Source organism: Schistocerca americana, chromosome 4 (assembly GCF_021461395.2).
Source record: "Schistocerca americana isolate TAMUIC-IGC-003095 chromosome 4, iqSchAmer2.1, whole genome shotgun sequence".
NCBI lineage: Eukaryota > Metazoa > Arthropoda > Insecta > Orthoptera > Acrididae > Schistocerca > Schistocerca americana.
The window spans coordinates 779329340-779353698 of NC_060122.1; the positions used below are offsets into that span (position 1 = coordinate 779329340).

The 24359-nt window shown below is 43.3% G+C and overlaps 1 protein-coding gene across 3 annotated transcripts in view; it reads right to left on the reverse strand.

The window, feature by feature from the left end:
* The window catches only part of LOC124613966, a 520281-nt gene that overhangs the window by 198308 nt on the left and 297614 nt on the right, over positions 1 to 24359 (reverse strand). The window lies entirely within an intron of this gene.

Here is a 24359-nt window from a genome sequence, read left to right on the forward strand (position 1 = left end):
TTCGTGTGGCTCGCGGTTCTCAGCTGTATTTTTTAATAATGTGCTAATATGCATCCAGCAGCCAACAACTGGCTCAAATGGTTCAAATGGCTCTGAGCACTATGGGACCTAACTTCTGAGGTCATCAGTCCCCTAGAACTAAGAACTAATTAAACCTAACTAACCTAAGGACATCACACACATCCATGCCCGAGGCAGGATTCGAACCTGCGACCGTAGCGGTCGCGCGGTTCCAGACTGTAGCGCCTAGAACCGCTCGGCTACACCGGCCGGCAGCCAACAACTGAATCCTGAAGCGCCACCTAAGGTTAAGAGCTTCTTATGAGTGCAATTTCCTACTTCAGTAACAAACGAGAACACAGAGACAGTAGTACTTGGAACGGACACTGCTTATTTCCGCCATGACGTAAGTACAGCTGGCCGCTTCCTTAGAAGCAGAGGGCCACTTTGGGGTTAGCGTGTGTGAGAGGGGGTAATGTTTTATTGTCTGTCTTCCAGCACTGACAACTCACGTGCGTGTGTTATTCGTACCGACCAGCTGCTACGGTATAAATTTCAAACGGGACGAACGTGGATTCGCGAGTGTTCGTTATAGACACGGTCACTGTCAAACGTGGTACATATTTGAAGCTAGAAATTTGAAATTTATTAGGGCTTTTGTAATGTAACACAACGATTACGAAAAAAAATGACATTTAAAACATTTAGTATACATCTGTGATCGTGTCTCACAAAGCATAATGCGTTTACTTTAAGTACAGTCACTGTTATTAATCAATTAATCATCCTCTCACACACAGAACACAACAAAACTTCGTTAGGCAATTACTATGTCCATAACTGTGGAGTCGCTGAGGGTGGCAGCGATCTGAAATAGAGAACAGTCGACACGAAGTGTTCCGAACCCTGCCGACTTTTAACGACCAGTATTTGGTGGCTGGCGGACAACGTACCGCCCCCTTAGTATTTCCTATCTATTGAAGCCTTACCAATTAATAATAAGATCTGTACGTATGTGGCAAGAGGTGCCGTCCCAAAATGTTAGTATTGACTCTTGAGCAAAAAGGGCCACGTCAAAAGATAATTAACGTAACAGTCTCAAAAGTTTCAGTCAGAATGTGTCCTTCCGTAATACTGACAGCGTCTCATCTTCTTTGGCCTACAGAAATTCTTGTCTGATCAACATTCTCACCCTACCTAAAATGTGCGGGTGCTTGATTCAACAAAAGCTGTTTGTACAGTGTGAAAATGTCTAAATTCCTTTTTATAATACCGGCTGTTTCAAAATGAATATACAGGTTTTAAGGCTTAGTAGCACATATTACATTCACCTTACAATTATAAATAATACACCAAATGAAAGAGAAACACAAACAGTTTTTATTACAGTTATTCACTGTGAACACCGATCACACATCGAGTCGATAGGCGAGTTGTTCCGAAACCAGGATCAATGTGTCAGGTGTAACTGTTGCAATAACACTGTTTCTAAAGTCGGGTAGATCAGCTGGTATCGGGGGCACACACACATGATCGCGTCAGATAGTGTGTGAACGTGGAGGTCACGAATAAAATGCTGAGTCAAGCGGCCCCTTGCGCCCAGTCCACCGGTCGGGTACAACGTCGTTTAACCAGTCGCGTACTGAGTTACGCCAGTGAGGCGGCGCACCACCTTGCTCCCAAATAAAGATGTGCTGTTCAGCTTCTTCCCATTGAGGCACGGGCCATAGCACATCAAGATAAGACACATCAGTTACAGTTGATTCACCCAAAAAGAAAGGCCCATAAACTTACCGCGGGGATATTTCTGGGGGCTAAGCGTGAAAGACTCGCACTCGTTAAACACGTTTTTCAGTCACTCTCTGTCATTCCATACTCTTCCCATTGCGCACCGGTATACAAAAAAAAAACTGTTTGAGTTCCTCTTTCATTTGGTGTATTATTTACAATTATAAGTTGAAAATAATAAATGCTACAACGCCTTAAAACCGGCATGTTCATTTTGAAACACCCTCTATTTTGAAATGTAAATAAGACTTTGTCGTGCGTCACTTAACAACAACATCATACACACACACACACAAACACGCGCGAACCAAGTGGGTTAAATAGAACATTTAATTTTCAGACAGTCAGAAGCAGGGCACAGTCACTTCTTGCTACTGGCATATTGCGGAACGAGTCATCCATCTCAGATGAACAAATTGACCACCCACAGGCACGTCTCCTGGGGGAGACAGAGATCGCACAAGCTTGAGGTAGTGCGTGTATCCTGCCAGCGGTCTCCTGCGAAGATGAGGGGCAATTCTGCCGACGGGTCGGGTGCGCCGCGGTCACTTCGTAAACATGACGGCCTCCCGCAATCAGTCGCCATTACGAGACGGCCCAGAGCTCCTCAATGCGGGCAAATCACCGGAAGGTGCGGCCGTATGTAGGCCACACACCAGCCTTCGCTCTGCTGTTACAGCGGGGATGGGGGTTAGTACTTCTCCGCCCGGCCGCTATGATTGCTATCTTTAACTAGCAACTGTCAGTGACGTACTTCAGGCCACAAGAGGCGCGGAAATGTTTGCTATCTTTAGCTAGCGACTGCCAGTGACGTTCTCTAGGCCACAAGAGGTGAGGAAATGTAAGGGCACGTACACTAGTCGATTTCCCTTAGCAGACGCAGCGTGACATGCATTCGCCAAACCCCTGTGGTCAATCGGACAGACCACGGATGTACTGCCGGTTCACAGTGTCCAATGGTCACAGTATTTCTGTGATCAGACAAGTCACCGACGCCGGCAGTGTGCACTGGTTGCGGTGGTGTGGATATGGTTACTCCGTCCGCCCTGTGTTTGCTGATTGTCTTCTTCATTAGACTCTGTGGTGATTTCCAAGCCTTGATGAGATTATACCCGGTTGATAAAATTGTCCCTGGAGCGTATTTCGATGCCTCTCCATCCCTCCCCTAGACGCTGCCACAATGTTTGGAAGTTCGTGCTTAAAATCGTGGTACGTTCGTAATCCGTCGCGTGAGTCTCGCTTTAGAAGCCATGCGGACTCTCAGCAAGTGTTGTGTGTGCTTTCTCTCGAGGAGCTTAAGTCTGTTACACTGGCACCCGATTTGTTGGGATATATTAGCCGACTGTGCCGTTGGAGCTCTTGACATCGAGCTTAGATGGTGCGCTTTGTTTGTCCAACATAGGGTGTAAGGGGTTAAACATATAATAATAAAAAATGTAATAACCTGAGTCGTAATTGAGATATTTATTGGCGGTTTGCTTGCGGCAGTCGGTACCGCGCGTGCATCCGAGTGACTGCTCTGTTCAAAAACGCGCTTTAGAAGCCATGCGGGCTCACAGCAGGTGTTGGGTGTGCTTTCTCCCGCGAGCTTAAGTCTGTTACACTGGCACAGCGTCGTTTCGGTGTGGTGTGGACTGTGGCCAACTGACGATGTTCTCACTTACGTAACAATCTAGAAATCGGATAACCGGTTGCGGGCAACTGGGAGTTTGCTCTCAATGTCGGGCCACCACGCCAAGCACGCAGCCAGAAGCTACGGCTGAATTGATCCGTACGTCCTTTCAGCGGAGACCTCCTCGTAAGTCCATCCGACAAGCAAGTAGGCAATTACAGTTACCTCATTCGACAGCACAAGATGTCGTCCATAAAAGGATGCGCCTATGGGCGTACAAGGTGCAGATTCGTCACAAAATCGACCTTGATGAGAGGCCGTGACGGGAGGAATTCGCAGAGATAGCAAAAATGGATGAAAACGAGGCATTCCTCGATGACATCTGCGTCGCGGACGAGGCTACATTCTACATTTTCGGCGCGGTAATCATGCACAACAGCCGCATATGAAGAACTGACCCCTCCCCACGTACTGAAAAGAGCGCGAACGTGACTCTCCGAAACTGAATGTGGTGTAGACTGTTAAAGGACAGGATTATGGGCCCACACTTCTTTGCCGAACCTACAGTCAATGTGCCAACATACGTAGGCTTGTTGGAACTGTATGCTGTGTCACAGCTTTCTCGTGATGTGATCTTTCAACAAGATGGAGCACCATGCAATTCTGCGAATACTGTAAGTGGATTCTTGGATCATGAGTTTCCAGATCGGTGGATTTGAAGAGGTAGTCCATCGATTGCTTGACCCCCTAGATGCCCAGACACTACGCCACTTAATATTTTTCTGTGGGGGGTTTATCAAGAATCAATGTTCCAGACACCAGTTCGTGATCTACCAGATCTGTGTCATCGCATTCACGCAGTTATCGCAAATGTTACGCTCACAATGCTGCAACTATGAGAGAAGCGGGATACAGATTATATGTCTGTCGCGCCACTAATTGTGCGTATATCGTGATGTATTAGGTTTCTAAAAGAAAAAAATTTGAAGTTACCATACTTGTATAAACATACTGTCATTAAACATCTCAACTACTTCGCATTTTATACTACATGTTTAACACCCTGTATATGTCCTCACACACTGGTACGCAATCTGATTTACCCCGTCCTTCGTAAACCGTGGTCATCTTTGACGCTCCCCAACAACACCCGTGTTTTATTGGGTGGCCAAAGGCAGATATTCGGTACTTTTTCAGTATGTGCCCGATTTTTTCCCGATTTTGCGCTGGTGTAAGGTAAAAAGGCTGCCTTTTTCTCCGCGATTTCATCCGTCCCACAGGTTGTACTGTAGTGGTGGGACGGAAGGCGCAATTCCGGTAACAGATTTTTCGGAACACAGTTCTGTGGTGTCAGAGTTCCCGCTGCATCTGATACGGCGCGAGCCTTGCATTAGAGGTTATAATACCTACTTCCCTTGCGCAGGGTTGTGGCTGCTGTCTACATGTAAAACAGGTCAGTGAGCGTTTTCTTCCGATACGTACCGTGGCCCAGGGTGCCACCAGCTCTTCTCCTGACCATGACATTCAGGAATGGTAGTCTTCCTTCTGCCTTGGTCTCAATAATGAATTTGATGTTAGGATGAATAGAGTTCAGCCGTGCAAATAAACCATGGAGTTTGTCCTTTTCATGGGGTCAGATGACGAACATGTCGTCCACATTGCGGAAAAAGCACGTGAATTTCCATTTGGATGATTTCAGGACTTCTTCCTGGATGTGTTCCATAAACAAATCCGCAACCAATGGCGAGAGTGAAGCGCCCATTGCGACTCCATCCGTTTCTTCGTGGAATTCTCCAGCAAACAGAAAATACATGGAAGTCAGGAAACGCCGGAAAAGGATGGTGGTCCTCCCAGCATAATTTCTGACCAATGAGTTCAAGTGACTCTCGTAGAAGTACTCTGGTACGAAATGATCTTATGGCATTTTGGCCCAAAGACCTCATCTGGTGTAGTTCGGCAGCCCAGTGCAAGTCTTTTTACTTGACCCCACTGCGGCGACTTGCGCATCAGTGATGATGGGGACAGTCCAAAACTCAGTCCTCAAGTGGATAAAATGACGGACCCAGCCGGGAATCGAACTCGGCCCCCTGCATGGCCAGCCGTGCTGACCACTCCGCTACGGAACTGACAGCACTCTGGTGTAAAATGAAACGCCTCGTGGTCACCCCGCGCGGCTTTTAACGCACGCGGAAACACAGACTCTGTCATACTGAAGAACCGCGCTGCTGATACGAATGAATGTGAGAAAGCATTTTAAGAGTCAATGCACTATTGACACTCCTCACGGGAAGAGGCAGGCAGAAGGCATCATTTAGCAGCCCCAAATTAGACCTGCAACGCTGCTAATCTCAAGACTTACCTTCGCGCTTGCGAAGGAAAAATCGAACACCATTTCTTCTGACGTCTATTTGTTCCTTCATACAAAGCAGACGGGACTGCCTATGCAAAGATTACAGTCTCGAGGCGTGTCGATGTCATTGAGAGACGGAGTACAAACTCGGATTGCGGAAAATGGGGAAGGAATTTAGCGATGTCCTATAGCGATTTAATGCAACTTGGGAAATCTAAATCTTAAATACAAACTATGCATCCTGTTCCACACAGAGATCGTCTTGTAGCGGAATTCGACTCTTCTGTTTCTGTCTCGGATCACACACTTAGTATCATTACTGGTTTCGACTTCTCAGCAAGTCACCATCGGATGGTCTGATTGCGCCTTACAAAAACTCGGACTATGTAACGCGTTCGAACCATGTGATGACAAGTTGCTGAGAAGTCGAAATCAGTAATGATTCTAGTTGTGCGACCCAAGGTAGGAAAATAAAATAAATCTGGGTGGTTGGACGGCGGATTTTAAACTAGGCTCTGCCGAATGCGACTCCAGTGGGTTACCCCAAAGCGCTATCTCGCTAGATCTCTTCGCATGGGGTGACGAAGGCAGTAACAGACAGCTGTGACTGTGATACTACTACGGATTCGCTTCCACGTTTTCGTTCATCCCTATCTGAAGAACAAATAACTACCTAAACCCATCAAAAGATTATCATGTTGCGTACTGCAACAAAAACGCGTAAAACAGGTAATCCTATCGCAGATACGTATTTTCTGTGAAGTACTTTACAGATATTTTCTGTAGACAGTGCAGCATAATGTATTTAAAGACTGGCACCATGAAACCACCAACTTATAAATGAATATTCGTTCACAGACAACTAGTTTCAGTCAGGTGACCATCTTCAAGTCACTTACATATAAATAACACATCAAGCTTAAAGAAGTTTCCCTGGAGTCATTCGGGAGGACGACGGTTCAATCCCTCGTCCGGCCATCCTGATTAAGGTTTTCCGTGATTTCCCTAAATCGCTCCAGGCAAATGCCGGGATGGTTCCTTTGAAAGGGCACGGCCTATTTCCTTCCCCGTCCTTCCCTAATCCCATGAGACTGATGACCTCGCTGTTTGGTCTCTTCCCCCAAACAACCCAACCCAATCCTTGGCGTCAAATAGTACTTGCTTTTAGTTCCAGATGTAATAATGCATTTAACGCCAAGGACCCTTACTCAAACTTTATGTTGTGTTGCCTGACCAAACTAGATGCCTGTGAATAAATATTTATTACAACAGCTTCTGATGGTTCCATGATGCTGGTCTTTAGACTCTGCAAACAGTGAGTGAATTTCTACTGTAATATTCCGAGCAGACAATGACGTTCAAGCATAGTTTGGCGTTTCTGCATGCTTCGCCACGATGTGCACTCTCGCAGAATGGTAGAGCACTCCACGTAGAGCTGCCCGCAAAGTTGAAGAGCCCTCCACGTAGAGCTGTCGCTGCTTTCCTCCAATACCCAATAACAAGTTACGTTGTGGCAGACAGGGAAGCTGAAACAGTTCCTCCTCAGTTAACGACATTAATCCGAGGAATCAGGTAACAAGATTATCCCCAAGTAACTGCGCCACCATTTTCCTGATGTGCTAAAGGACGTAAATTAGCAAGACTGCAATTACTTCAGCTCCAGCTACTGCAATCACTTTTGACACTCCACCATTCCTCAGAAAATGCCATTCGTGCACCCAGATGGCTGAGAGAGTAAATTGCCTCCACCCGTGAGAGTCTCAATTAGAATTTATGGCAAAGCAGTCTGCTTACTAGAAAGGACAACTGTCGCGACCTGAGGAGTGCATTGGTTTCAGAAAGAGCGAGTGTGGAGAGGAATGCTTTTGACGCCAGAAACACATCATTTCTCTCCTTCGCAACTGCAACCGTTTCCCATTCGAGTGCTCAGCATATTAGTTGCTCAAGCAAGGTCTACGGCTTGTTTCACCTCCACACATCGTTACAATTTCTCATGACTAACCCGTCAAACATCGACCGTCCGGCTCACTTGTTTGCTTACCTGACTGAGTGAAGCTTCTCTGTACAGTCTGCAATAAGGTTCGCGAAACGAACATGAACTATCTGATCAAAGGTATCAGGACACCTATTAGTGGACGCTAATATGGTCTGTGTCCACCTTTCGCCTTTTTGACGGCTCGAACATTGTTGGAGAATGAAAGACACTTTCAATGAGGTGTCCAAATGTCTGTGGCGCAATGGGAGCCCATTCTTCGTCTAGAGCCAAAACCAGAGAAGGTAGTGATGTTGGACAATGCGGTCTGAATGAAGTCGACGTTTTAATTCATCCCAAAGGTGTTCCATTGAGTTCAGGTCGGGACTCTTGGCAGGCCAGGAAAATTATTGTCAACAAACCATTACCTCACAGATGCTGCTTTATGGCATGGTGTATTGGCATGGTGATACAATCTTCTTCGCCTAACTGTTTCTCTACTGTACGGAGTACACAATGCTGTAAATACGTTCATATCATTCCGCATTTAGCTTTTTCTTATGTGCAGTAAGGGAGCAATACCATAACCACGAAAAATACCCATATACTGTAATACGATTTTTTCCGAACTTCACTGTTGGCTTTACACATATTGGCAGGTAAGGTTTTCCACGCATTAGCCAGATCCAAACCATTCCATGGGGTTACCACAGGGTATAGCGTGTTCTTCACTTGTTTCCAGTCATCCAATATGGCGTCGCTTAGCATTAACTACAAAATTTGTGGCTTATGAGGAGCTGTTGGACCACTGTGCCCCATTCTTTTTACGAGTAACTCCCTACGGACACTGTGCTAGCTGGACTACTGGCAGCACTTTGGAATTAGCGGGTGATTTCTTCCGTTGACTTGTTGCACATATACAACCACGATCCGCAATGCTTGACGGTGCCTGTTCGTCACTACATGAGGTCTGCCTGGGTTTTGTTCAGTTCCGACTGTTCCTTTGCATTTCCCTTTCGCAATCACGCCAGCAACAGTCGACTTGGGCAGCTTTAGAATGGTCAATATCCCTGATGAATTTTATGATAATCTGACATCCAATGAAGTCACTGAACTCTTCTGATCGACTCATTCTACTGTTACCGCTTCTCTACTGACAACACAGTACTCCCTGCCTCCTGTTCTACTGGCGAGACCGCCTCTAGTGACTTCTAGTGGTCAGTTCCGCATTACTTAGGGGTGTCTGGACATTTTTGATCAGAGAGTGTACAACGGATGACGTTTGAATGTATAGGTTTGAAATAAATTGCGGGCTCTACCGCTGCAGAATTTCGTAGTATTTTCCGAATCGTGCAGTCAAATACGGCACTACCGTTCTTCGTTATTGCACCTCGCATCGCCTAAAATTTATGCCCTTATCCAGTGGTTCCCCTGAACGAACTCAGATGTCATCCAATATCGTGAACGAAGTGTAGGACCTAATGAAACATTATTCTCTAAGAGATTTACACACCCATTTTTTTTAAGTCACAGACCGTTTATAGTATTTGGTTAACGCTAAAACTATGGCAACTCCCACGTTTCCTACGTTTTTCACAAAACCGAAGTACAGTGGGTCAATGGGGTGCCTGATTCTGCTTATTTCTAGCAATAACTTTTTTTTATTTGATTTTGTGTCCGCCATAGCACATCGTAAGTTACGCTCAAAGTTCATTTGGTTCTTCACTTTTGTTTCCATTGCTACCATAGTCGAAGGTCTACTTTCGCACCTGTAAACTGTGACGAATAGAATCTATATCCTTAAGAATTCGTCCGATAATATTAGCTACTAATCGCAGACCTTTCGCTAAAATAATGTCAGTTCTGTTTCATGAAGCTCTGTTTATAGTGTGTGGCCTTTCCGAGGTCCACGGAACAGCACTTCTCGAATTTCACAAGCTTAAATATTCCTTCACACACAGAAACGGGTCTTACGATCCATATATTTGTCAGTCTTTCAAGTCATAAAAAGAGTTAATATCCCAATCTATTACCGATGACTAATGATAACTACCACCACCGAATAAAAAGCAAAAGATATAAACAGAAGACTAAAAAGTCCTTCACTGTTAACTCAGCAACCTACTTAGCATGTCGCAGATACGTAATTCCTTCATTTGTTCAGTATTATTGTACCAACGCATTTTTGACAGCTGGCTTATGGCTCACACAGTACAAGACAACAAACAGAAATTTAAATACGACAAATCAATGTTAAGCAAATTACAAACCAAATTCTCGTCTTCGCAGTGCTTCTGAGGTGTGTGAGAAAAGTAATGAGACCTTTTATCATATACCAAAGTTTTTATTTCGTTCCAACAACAATGATGTCTCCTTCAAAGACACCGGCGGAGTCATGTAGCAGCGCTAAAAGGCTTCAACTGGTAGCGCCTTTAACATGTAGGTCGCTTTCTTTTGCATGTTCTCCAGTGTCCCACCCAAAATGACGTCCTTTTAAGTTTTTTTCAATTTCGGGAAAAGGAAGAAAGTCACAAGAACTCATATCAGGTGAGAATGGGGGAGTAGGGGGCTATGGAACAGCAGGGGCGTCTTCTGAGATCAGAAATTCCGTGATGGGAGTGCTCGCGTGACATAGGGCGTTGTCATGGTGCAGCATGCGCTTGTCTGCAGTGTCCGGTCTCACTCCATTCACCCTTTTCCTCAGCGGTTCAAGGACATCTTTGTAAACCATTTGGTTGGCAGTTTGTCCTTGAAGAAGAAATTCAGTATCCTGATACCCCTACTGTGAAAAATGCAAATAAGCATTGTTTTGATCTTTGATTTGCTCATTCGAGCTTTTCTCGATCGAGTGCCATCGCATTGCTGCTTTGTATCACGCTCGTACTCAAAAATTCATCATCTGTGGTCACAAAACTGAACCATTCGTGGTCATTGGCAATCCTCTAGAGAAGACAACGCACACGTTTGTTCGATTATCTTTTAGCTCAGAAACCTCCCGCAAATGCAAAACTTCGGTCAAAATTTGATGCGCGTGGTATCACCCATCATCCTAATTGTTGTCGGTCTGATCCCACATGAGCATGCACACGTTCGACGATTTCTTCGTTTTTTGAACTCGAGAAGCTCTCTCTGAGCGAGATTGATCTTCAACGTGTTATCGGCCTTTCAAAAATGATTTGCGTCAGCGAAAAACTTGCTCTTGGTAAAGAGTGTTCCCTAAAGGCCTGTTTCAATTTATGAAAGGTCACACTAGCGGATTCCCAAGTTCAACACAAAACTTGATGGCGTAACGTTGCTCTAAATTCCGCTGTTCCATTTTAACACACAAGAAAAACACTCCTTGACTGATGACATTCTCTAAAACCCCGTCACGAACGTACAGAGCTGGAACTCGGACTGAGCACCTGGAAGGGATGAACATCGGTATAAGACAAGTAGAACAACCCAGCCTTGCTAGATCGCTCCCAGTGTTGTCAGTTTCATTACTTTTTTCTCACAACTCGTAGTCCCAGCTATAAAAGCATTTTGCTGAAATGCATGAAATGTTTCGTAGTTGACAGCGATCGGAAATTTCCTAAGCACTTTTATTATTATTATTATTATTATTATTATTATTGTTATTATTATTATTATTTGTGCGTCGTACTGCTTTAGAAAATTGATGTCCCGGCGCTAACCTTCATATCCCGCAAGTAATATGTTGTGAGATGAAGAGGTTGACATAGGAGAAGAAATCGTGTCGGACTGCACCAACCCAGATGGCAAAAAAAGATGTAGTAGTGGGCATAGCGTAGCTGATCACGAGACCAGAGGAGGCGGTCAACAGTGGCAGGACCTGCCAGAGCACGTGGCGCGCCTGCAGACACACGGCAGCAGGCCTGGCAACAGAGTGTGTGTGACCTGCCGGCGACAGCGTCTTATCTGGCGGCAGCCTGCCAACCGACACCGAGCGGCCGAACCCAGCAGTCAGCACCGGACCCATGCCGATTATTTTAGTCTCTCTCTCTCTCTCTCTCTTTCTCCCTCTCTCCCTCCCTCTCCCCCAGAACTACACCACTCTGCTCAACGTCACTGTGTGTGTGTGTGTGTGTGTGTGTGTGTGTGTGTGTGTGTGTGTGTAGCTACAAACAGTGACGCGCTGCACTAATAGACACACACATGCATTACAACTCTGAGTACTTGTTCCTTGTTTACGAGTAATTTTTTCATTAAGAATTCTCAAATGTTGATGTGCCTTCCATCGGACGCACGACAAGCATCCAGGGAATACACATACTCGTCTGATACTTCTGCGGCGCACGTCTGCAGTTACTGAATTCCCTGCTGTTGCTAAGTAGCGTCCCAGTTCAAACCAGGTGGTCGTGTGGCCGCATAGATGCAGTCTTTCACAAATCCCCACAAAAAGAAATCAAATATCGCGAGATCAGACGACTTGAAGGCACATGGCGTAATGTGAGATCCGTACGCTCCTAAAGCCATCGACACCACGAACTGTGCATTCGAACGTCAGTGCTGAGCGTGCCGAATTCAACGGGCTCACAAACGATGCGGTTTGCGCATACGCTACGCGCTTCTGAACGTAGCATACTCATCGCAGCGCGCTCCAGCGGCAGCTGTCGACTACATCTGGCTCGCAAATCACCAAGTTTGTTTACGAAATGGTTGGTCGAAAAATTCCTAGCTCAGTTAAATTAAAATGCACATTTCCTCCCTTGTCCATACCCCAGTCAGCTGTTCTGTCTGTTATTACATATAAATAGAAACTATAATATCACTGAACATGTTACAAGGCAAAAAGGAAAGTTAAAACATGTACAGTAACTAAGGACACCAGCCTTACAAAAATTCCATTAGAAACAGTGCGATACAAATGTGCTGTAGTCTCTCGCAAAGTATAAAAATTATTTCACGTTTTTCACCTTTTAGTAAAACCTTCAACTTGAGAACGTGTGAAATACAAGACGAAACAATATCACACACAAACACACACACACACACACACACACACACAGAGAGAGAGAGAGAGAGAGAGAGACAGAGAGAGAGAGAGAGAGATACACACCTAAGAGAAAGCGCGCGTATATTCTCGTAATATCGAGTATTACGCAATATGTGTGTATTTTAGAAGTCTCAGTACCTATTAGTTAACGCGAAAGTGATGAAAAAAATTTGGAGGTAGCGAGACGCGAACCTGCAACACATTACACACCACTTTGTAATTCGACGTCTCTATTAATAACGCTGCATTGAACGTCTTTAACACACGACTTTGTCTTGTACGTTACTGTCTTCTAAAGGCTTTGATCGCTGATACTTTAATATCTGACATTTAATTATAACAATTCATACAAAGAAAAATTTGTTTTTCGCGGTTCTTCAATGTGTCTTTGCCTTGAAACATTACCTTCATTACGACGCAAATTACAATTTTAAAATTATTTAAACATCTATACGACGTTTCTCGTCATTTTATCAAAACAAATCGCAGCTACCAATAAACAACGGATTCTCGAGAGATCAGCTGAAACTGTATTCATTGACGAGACGTTCCATCTCATTGGTCTATGTTCAAAACCACGTTCTGTCCTGCCTGATATTGCTCCACACGTTCGGGAAGACTCCCCAGCGTGCTTTCCCGCGTTACGGCGACAGAAACTTGGGCACGCTCAGCGTTGCCGTTCGAGCGCACGGTTCCTGTGACGACGCATTACGCTATGCACTGAGCACTACAGTGCTCAACTCCCGACGAAAATCACGCTGCACAGTTGTAACTGAACTGCTGATCTGAAAACGCAAGATGCCTTCTCTACTCGAACCCACACAGGCTAATGAATGAGCTATGTAACCTGCCCCACGAAGACCCCTATGGCAACCACATGGAACGGCAACACCCACATAGAGGAAGTTTCGCTGCGCACGTTATAATTAACCTCCAGTTCCTATTTTCATTCATGTAGAAGATACGGCCTTGTGACATCGGTCAAGGTCAAGGTAATGCAACCGCGGGGATATGTTTTGGGCAATTAGTTCGTAAAAAATGGCTCTGAGCACTATGGGACTTAACATCTGAGGTCATCAGCCCCCTAGAACTTAGAACTACTTAAACCTAATTAACCGAATGACAACACCCACATCCGTGCCCGAGGCAGGATTCGAACCTGCGACCGTAGCGGTCGCGCGGTTCCAGACTGAAGCGCCTAGCACCACTCGGCCACTGCGGCCGGCCAGTTAGTTCGAAAAATTAAAAATTAACATTCTTACTTCCTACAGTGACATCCACACTCGCAGTTTTGTCAAGTCTCCAAGTGCTTCAGAGAACTTACCCAGTGCCTTTTCAGAGAAATACTGAGGCTTCAGTTGAAATACTACACAATAGTATCGGACTTTTCTGGCAAGAATTTGAACCCTGTCATCAACCAGAATCTACACATGTAACTGTTAGGCGGCCGCTCATGGCGCGGCTTAAGATGAAGTCCTCGTGGCTGTTCCCCCCCACCTAGAGTAAGCTACACATCCATTTTAAATTTCTTGCCGATAACAGGGCTATATAGTCATTTCAAACGGATCTACAACAAAATAAATCACTTCGAATGTACAGTCAGTTTCCACAAAGTGTATGGACATTACAAGAAAAGAGTTTCTCAAGAAGAGATTTTTCTCAACATTGAATATAGATAGTGTTAGCAAGCCTTTTCTGAAGCTATGTGGCTGAAGGGTAGCCTTGTATGGAAGCGAAACGTGGACCATAAACAGATTAGACATGAACAGAAAATAAGCTTTTGAATTGTGGTGCTACAGATAAGATAGCTAGATCACGTAACTAATGAGGAGGTACTCAATAGAACTGAGGAAACAAGAAATCTGTGGGACAACTTCACTAAAAGAAGGGATCGCTTGATAGGAAACATTCTGAGACATCAAAGAATCCCCAATTTAGTACTGGAGGGAAGAGTGTGTGTGTGTGTGTGTGTGTGTGTGTGTGTGTGTGTGTGTGTGTGTAGGAGGAGGAGTGAGAGGGGTTGGGGAATCGTAGAGGGACACCACGAAATGAATACAGTAAAGAGATTCAGAAAGATGTAGGTTGTAGTAGTTATTCCGATACAAAACGCTTTCACAGGATAGAGTAGTATGGAGAGGTGCATCAAACCAGTCTTCACAATGAAGACCACAATAATATGAACATTACCAATTTAAAAATTAAAAGAAATATTGTGCTTGAGTTACAAGTCTAGAAACGGATGTCACATGACATTTAAACAACCGCCTAATATTACATCGTACTCGTCAGACGTGCGGTTAAACGCATTGTAACGCGCTATTACTGCAAAAAGACCGTGGCTGCTTAGAGACTGTGCTATGAAATCACAGGAAATGTCGAAATAATGCTGCGTCATTGCCATGGGTAACAGCCGCCGTACCCTTATGCCAGAGTTCCACTTTCCTTCCATCAATCCTCCTTTAGGTTTCCCGTGGTGCTCGTAAATCTGTTACAACTAATATCAGGATGGTTCATTTGAATAGAATACGGGCGATTTCCTTTCCCATCCAGCCCTATCGAAGCAGGTGACGACATCGTGATCAGCGGGACGTTAAAAGCCAGTCTTTCTTCCTTTCTGTACAGACAACGTCGCTGAACCGAAACTACAAAGCAGCCTCAGTAAACCATCAGTGAAGAGGATTCGGCTACAAATGCCGAACAGCGGATGACCGCGTGGGCGTCCAACTGCGACAGTACGGTAGGATACACAGCAGGGTCCTCGGCAGCGCCGAGAGAGTGCTTCAGCTATCCTCTCGCCATAAATCTGGCCTCAGCGTATCTGCAAACTGGTTCCGCTGGCTGGAATGGCCTTCGCTTACTAACCCACACACATTGTATTTCACTGGGCCCTTAACTCTGATTTCAAGAGCTCGACTCTCTGCAACTGGAAACAAATTTCCACGCGATTGCTAGCATCTCGCCCTCAAATCAGAAGCACGTGGAAATAATATCGTACAAGTTTCGCCTGCACAAGTACCTCGCACAAAGGCCACTTACGTGTCAATTTGGTAAGAGTCGCAGGATGAAGCTACCAAAAATGCAATAACGGAATCGGAAGTTCAAATCAGAAATATTTGCCTCTCTCTCCGCGCCACTTGGAATGAATTTTCCAGAACTCTGCTCGTAGCTTTACTTACAGTCTCAATACGAACCGTTTACCAGATACTGTACTAATCTTCAAATATGTTTTCACACTCTGCAGACATCCTTGTACGTAGGACAACCACAGCCATAGGTCTTCTTCTTGGGTATTAACGAATAGCTTCTGCTGTATTTAGTCCTTTACTTTTAGATCACTACCGGTTTCATGGTACTAAAAGCCACGTCTTCAGGTGACTATCTTCAGGACAATAAATCAGGAAGGAATAACAGCCCTGAGACATCCTCTGAAACGATAACTTTCTAGAATTATTATACAATTTATTTTTAAAAAAACTATTAAAAGCTTATGTTAAAATATTAAAATATTTGTACTCACATAATTGAAGCATTAGAGCTCAAAAGCTCGGAACTGTGTACCAACATTCGTTGTCCGTCAGAACAAAACACCGCTAAAACACGGTATGTCGTTGGGGTGATTGGTTCTGACAGACAACGAATTTTGGTACACAGTTCGAGCTTTCCAGTTCAAATGTTTCAGTTATGTGGGTATAAATATTTTAATATTTTCGTGTAAAAGTTAAATAATTTTTTTAAATTTAAATTTTAAAATAATTTTAGAAAATTATCATATTACTGCATGTCTCAGGCTTGTTATTCCTTCCTAGTTTATTGTTATGCAAATGTTCAGTGCCATGAAAGAGGTAGTGATCTAAAAATGAAATACTAGATACAGCTGAAGCGGTCTGTTAATACTGAAGACGCTTTTTACACTCATTTCTTGCCCTGGTGATTAAACTGGAAAAGACATGACACACCCAACAATGTTTCTGTATTCTTTAAAAACTGCCATTAATGATTTTGACCCTCATGCTCTGTACTGCTGTTTCTTACTCAAAATAAACTGATAATGTGCATTAATAAAACAAACTTATATGATATCCATCATAGTGTATTTCACACAATGAAAGGAACTGTTTCCTACAAATTATGACGGAACATACGTTAGTCGGAATAAGTACTGATAAAACTGATTCACATTGTGGATTGGCCTGTATAAAACAAAGTTTAAAACTACGCATTTTTTAAAATGGTGCATTGTCGTTCAAGTATTTCGAAATCAGTGGTGCTACACACAGAAACTAGTACAGCACATATTTAACACATCATGCTTCGAGTCATTTCGTTACAACATGCCTTCCATGATCATAAAGACGAGTCGCTACACAGGAATATTGTATTTCTTACTTCTTTCAAACACTAACTGTTAAGTAACTGTATCTCTCTTTCCCTCACTGCCTAGCGAGACGCAACATCGGATAGTTCATGCGACTTTCTTTTCCGTTACCCGTCAATCGCACCACTGTCTGTGCTCGGAAAAAATATAAATATAAAAAGAGAATCATGGTAAACTCACAACGACAAATCAGGAGATGCTCAGCAGGCTGTGTAGTTGTGGTGACCATGACAATCTTCACAAGACTACTTGCTACCCCCTCTCTAGCCTCCCGGATAAGCTCCAGTTTCTTTTAGATATTGTACCATTATGATAGTAACGTAGTGAGCTAGATTTTTTCCCTTTATATTATCTCACAGGAGCTGTAGAATGGAAGAGCGCGAATAAGTGCACCAAACTACAAGAAAAAAAAATCAACGATGTGGCACAGTGATTAAAACACAGGACGTGCTTTCTCGAGAAGCGGTGTTTAAACCCACGTGTCCAGTCACATTTAGATTTCGCCCGGGTCTCCTAAATCGCCGTAGTGGTTCCTTTGGCGAGGAAACACCCGATGTCCGTCGCCAAAAAAATGGCTCTGAGCACTATGGGACTTCTGAGGTCATCAGTCCCCTAGAACTTAGAACTACTTAAGGGGATACGGAATCACCTATCCCCGCAATGTTAATATATGCCTACTATAGGGAACATTTTCTCACAAACTACTGGAGACAGAGAGGTAAAAATTTTACTGTATGTGCATTCATATGTTACAACAATACTGAAACAACAGTTTATTGTCAAAGTATTTTCTTACAGAGATATTGTACATTTATTTTTAAGTAAATTTTTTCCATCGCTTTTTACTAGACTATCACCCCTAAGTCTTTTGTAAATCAAGTAATTAAAAAATCGTTGTTTCAGTATGTAATAGGGACCTATGTCACTACGTCATAAAAATTTCAGACTTCTAGGTTGACCAGTACCTGAGATAATGTTCCTAGATGAAGTAAAAAGTAAACTTACGGGAAACGGAGAAAGAAGATTAAAACATTCCTGATCCGTAGCTAATACCCCCTTCACAGTCTTCATAATCATCTTCAAGTCTTCTTTTGGCACCCCTCTGCACCTGTCTTGCTTTTTTCACTAATGTCTTGATTATATTATCAGCATGCCTTAGTCTGTGCTGATCTAAAAAGAACATAGCACGTACCGTACGGGAACCAACACACATACCCAACTTTTGAAGGACCTGGCATTTAGTTATATTTCCAAGATTGAAGGTTGCCACAGCATCATACACACCAAAATGTAGTGTATTAATTCCGACAAACACTGTTTTTGGGAGACGATGCCATATCACACTATTCAAGCACTCGTTGGGGTTCTGCGTTTTTCCGTGAAGACATTTCATCAGAAGACTTCTGTCAGCCAGATCTCTGAAAATGGGCTTTATTTCTGCCATGATGGCTGATGGTAGACTGTGGTGGTGAATGTATTTCTCTCCTGTTGTTAGTCCCCTATTGTATTTACACCAGCTGTTTTCACCTTTGGGGCACAAACCATGTTGTGGATGCTCATCCGTGGATGCGGTGTGGAAATATAAAGCCCATATAGCTCTCCTCATTTCTTCAAGATTGCCTGTATTTTGCCTGATTGCAAGGCCATAGCAGTTCTGAATGTGGTCTATTATGGAATCAGTCAATCTTCCTCTGCCATCCAAGGTTTTCCCATCATCTAGTTTTTTCCCTTTCAAAAACTGATTTTAACCTTCTCAGCCTGGCACCCATTCTCTTCTGCACATGTCCTATACATTCAAGTTTGCTTATATTTACACTGTTCCCATATGGTTTGCTTTCCAAAACTTCTTTGAATGCTTTAGAGTCACCATCTCCCAGATATTTGACATAGCGAACATTATACCACTGTGAAGAGCGATGAAAAATTTTCTTCACCCCAGCAACCTCCATGCCACCACTACTACCATAATAATTAGCAATACAGTCATCACTGTGTTCATTTTTCAGCCTGCCTGTGCACCTACAGTATTTAGACATTATTGCAACATCAATAACCTTGCCAGTATCAACACTAGTTGCTGTTACAACACCATTGTTGGAGGTGTGGCCCCTTTTCTGCCACGTGCCATCAAACGCCACTGTGAGGTCACGACTGCCGTCATTTTCTTCCACTGCTTCTTCCACAGCAACCTGCATTGACTTCTGTGCTACATCTTCAACTGCAGATCCTAGTACATAATTGTAAGCTTCAAACTTTGAAGGTGCACTTGGAAGATTTAGAACACCACATAGCATATCACCAGCTGCTTTGCCCTTACCAATTGCTCGCAATCCATAAACTAACCTAATATTTACACTATAAAGTTCAGTTTTCTTGTATCCATTATTTACAGTTACTGAAACCGAACTTGGAAACTTACAGCTGTATTTACAAACACTGCATATTAAATTAAACTGGGCAGCCAGGCCAACATGGGATTCTACTTTCAGAGAAACGTTTCCATGACATTTTTTGCAGCACAAACTGTTTTCAAGAGCTTCACACAATATATTCGTATCAATGAGTTCAAAAACTTCATTCCCTCTATCAAGTAAATTATATTTCTCTTCCAAATCTCTTAGTTTTTTATGAGAAGCACTGTTTTCATTTGGTGTAAGTTCGTTCGGCAAATCAGTAATAAGTGGATTCACATTTTCCAACAGTGATGATGATGAACTGCTTTGCTTTGCTAATGAATCATTATTTCTTTTCTTTTGCCAGTTCACACGCTTTTTAAATACTTTTGCTTTAGCTCTAGGCATTTTCACTGCGAAAAATGAAGCACTAAATACGAAATAACTCAACAACAACTACTTTCTTATATCACACTGTTTACAAAACAGTCCCGCCACAAAGTCAAAGAGTAACTTGAGGAAACCAGAGAGAAACATTTTCGGGCAACTAGTGTATAAATAGTCGCTGGAAACCGGGATATTTGAATTCATGTCACTTTAAAGGTACTGCCAAAAAGTTCATGGTCAGCCACGAGAGACGTGTATAACTAAAGCGCAATACCCGATCTCACAAATATATAAAAATAAAATAGTTATAATTGTAGTAGAGCTATGTATGATACGTCATTTTAAAGAGGAAACATGGCAGAATATAATACGCCAATAAAAAAAAATTCGATTTTTTAACCCAAAATCCGATTCCGTATCCCCTTAAACCTAACAAGCCTACGGACATCACACACATCCATGCCCGAGGCTGGATTCGAACCTGCGACCGTAGCGGTCGCGTGGTTCCAGACTGAAGCGCCTAGAACCGCTCGGCCACTCCGGCCGGCTGTCCGTCGCCATTTGGATCCAACCGGAACTTGTACTTTAATCTCCAATACCCTCATTTCCACAGTAATTTCATTCATAATTTTCTTTCCTCCAGTAAAAAGAAAAGTCTCGATCACGAAGCAGTTTCATTAAAATATGAGTGCCTCAAATATGGTCATGAGATATTACATGCTTCGGTAAGAACAGTATTATAAGGTCGAAAAGTGCTTCGAAATGAAGCTTCAAAATGTAGGCGTTGGAGGATGCATTTTCTTCCTTCCTTTCAATCGTTACACAGCTAATCAAATCTTAACAGATAATTAATATTATGTATGGATTCATTCACTCCGTACAATTCGTGATCCAGCTGAGCGGAAATTATTTCCTTGTGTAAACAAAAACCACGTTCATTGTATTAATTGCAATAATTTAACGTCTAGAGCTTATTTCATTGAGACCGATGAAAAATGCTCTGAACGATGGAGGAAAAACTAAAATAAATATGTACAAAATTAATTTGAAAACATTATATTTATTCTTACGCTTTTGTACATGTAAGTATATAATTTAATCTAACCCATTCCCAGGGGCGACGTTGCCAGAGTCGTCAGTAAAAACACCTGCTGTACTTGTGCTGTCCACAGTTATGTTACTGAAAGTGAAACAGAGGGAAGCTGTCACAACTGGATGAAAAATGTGCACGTCCAGCCGGAGCTGTCAATCACAACAAAAATTAGACGCCGAGCACGTTTCAGCTAGCAAATATGAACACAATAGTCAAGGTTTTACATGAACGGTTGCAGAGAGAGAGAGAGAGAGAGAGAGAGAGAGAGAGAGAGAGAGAGAGAGTACTTGAATTTGAAATACTCAGGCTTGGAAAAGTCCGAGCTGTATCAATACCGAAGTTGCTGGTATTTGGCCACACAAAACTCAAGTGACCTAAAGTGACACATTAGCTCTTCGGGCAGGAATACGATGACATTGTTTCCATAATTTTGACAGGACAGGAGACGAGGGCCCCAATTTCAGAAATGTACCTAATGGCCCGGCATTGTAATCGGCATATGGAGTTCTCTGGTTGGGAACATGGTGTAGCGTGTCGGCAAACTGAAGGGAGTGACACCAACCTCCTCTCCCCTCGTCCAGCTACACCGCTCGGAGGAACGGGGAGTTCCACCAGGTCGTCACACTAAGTCCTCCACAGTGCGCTTTTTAAATAATCGGCAGCGCAATTGATTCAGCCAGAAAGAAGTTCCGGGAGAATTTATTTTCCTCTAAGCACGTTAAATTAAGATACGAATGTAAATCAATAATTATGGCGAACTTTAAAATGTGTATGTCCAAAATCTTCTCCTAAAGGCATTGACAGATTCCGCTAAGCTTTTTAAATCCTTATGGAGAAATTATTTAAAAGTATTTAAGGTTGTTTCTTACAAGAAAAATCTGTACACAAGTAAATGGTGTACAGTGTATTTTCTTCAAAAATGGCTCTGAGCACTATGGGACTTAACATCTGTGGTCATCAGTCCCCTAGAACTTAGAACTACTTAAACCTAACTAACCTAAGGACATCACACAACACCCAGTCATCACGAGGCAGAGAAAATCCCTGACCCCGCCGGTATTTTCTTCAGAAAATAATACATTTTATAGCTTCTAATCCGAAAAGAAGGGACAGGGTGATAGGACATGTTAGGACCTCAGAAAATAACCCACATGGTAGAGGTAAAAATTGTGCCACAGAACAGAGATACCCAATGAATGATCAACGGTGTTGGGTGTAAGCGCTACTCGGAGATTACGAGATTGTCAGAGGACAGGGACCCGTGACGGGGCGCATCAAATCATCCCGAATAAGGATGGGAGATCAAAAATGAATATACCCATTTGAAGAAATTTTTGGAACTGTACTGCACAGCTATTCCGTAAAGGTTTTAATTTATATTTTACAGAACAGTAGTCACCAAGACACATATTTAGCGACAGCATACGTTCCAATATCTTTTAAATGTCAAGTAAATATAGAGATAAATTCAGGTATGGTGTCAGAAATGAAACTAATCCTACCTATCACAAGAAATACACTCGAGAAGACTCGACTTCTGTCACTTCACGCTGCACTGCACTGCTATATGAAAAATGCCCTTAGTCTGCTTCCACGGCAGCTCTAGTGTATTCTCACGTCCGAATGATCCTTTCACCAGCAAGAACGCTCATCTAGTTTACAGATAGGCCGTATAACTAGCGAACAACATTATATCAGCAGCACTTGTGGTAGCTAGTGAGAGATTACGAAGAGAGTGTTATGTCACAAAAAACAGGAGTGGCATTGGAATTTTATAAACGCGGAAGAGACGTGCAAGACGAATAAAAATCAGGGCAGCCAAGCATGCACAACTCAGATGACAACGCGTGACGGTTCGAAGGGTTGCCTCAAGCCGATGATCATATTCATGTGATGCAGATTGCAACGAATTCTATACTTGCATTAGCAGTGCACTGTCTATCGACAATCGAAAGAAGTGTTCACGTTGGATGTCGCAGCTACTTTCAGAAGAGAATAAAGCCAAGCATTTAACGAGCTATCGGGAGGATGAACAACGATACGCTCGATGAAAGTCATTGCCAATCTTTAGGGATATGCAGCGTGTACAGCAGGTTGACCACTTGACCCATGGATAGTTCTTGAATGTTGCTGGTCAACGTGACACGCTAGGACGGCTGCAGCAGGCGATTCTGAGGAAACTAGATCCCCATTCGAAAGGTTTCTTGTTGCCCGATAGATCGTCATAATTGTGAATACTTTTATACCACTGTGAGAGAAGATGGTCAATGCCTTCATGGAAAAATGTTTGCGGCTGCCTACGGAACCGTGATTGTACCCAGAGGAGTACATGTTCGTCTGAAGGAAAATGACAGCCACGAGTGTCTTTATTCACTTCACGGCTTAAAAATGTGGAAAGGAGAAAGATCGGGACTGTACGGAGAACGTGTAATGGCTTCCCACCGAGATTTCTGCACCGTAGTCGATCTGCCAACAAAATACCCGCCCACATGTTGCCCAGGTTGTTCCGACTACGCTGTACAAGTCTCGCTGGGAAGCCATTACACATTCGCCATACAGTCCCGATCTCTCCCCGTGCAATTTCCGTGTTTTGGAGGCCGGAAGATGGACATACGTGGTTGTCGATTTGGTTCGGACGAAAAGGTACATGCCTGTGTACAGTCACGGTTCCGTATGGGACTGCAAACATTACACCAAGAAGGCATTGAACATCTTGTCCCGTAGTGGGATAAACGTATTCACAATTATGGTAAGTGGGAGAATTTTAAAACTTATCAATACGTTGGTATTCCAGTTATATATTGTTGTGGTGTGGTTGAGAGGTAATCGCTGATTAAACAAGCGAGTAAATTATATCTCTGGAAGTGCGCTGTTGCTTAGCGAGGTGAGTTGTCGTGTAGTAGAGTTACACACTGTAAGATTTTGTTTTGTTGCTGTCAGTGATGACGTCGAGTATCAGATTTTCTATACAGTGTACACTATAGTGCATAGCATTTTCCATTGAACTGCGATCGTCTTTGGTGAGAGTTATTCGTATGAGCCTTCTACATTTTTGATAGATCGCGTTATTAATATCATTATTATCATTTTCTACTACTAGCCCGTCAAACCACAAATAGCATCTGTGGCATTTCTGTAACGCACAATATCTTCGCAGTGGTACGTAGTGTGGGTTGTATCATGAAAATTTATACTTGCAAGTAAAAATGTCAACGTTGTCACCCGGACAGACGATATTTCCAATACAGAAGTTTAGGCCCGCTGGTTATCTTGGGTGTAGTCTTACCTGTAAAGTCGAGTGACATACTTCCACGACAGAGCTAACATAGGAGATGCTGCTCGATTACAACTGAGCGAAACTAAGGTGTTGATTTCTGCTGTGCGAGTTTT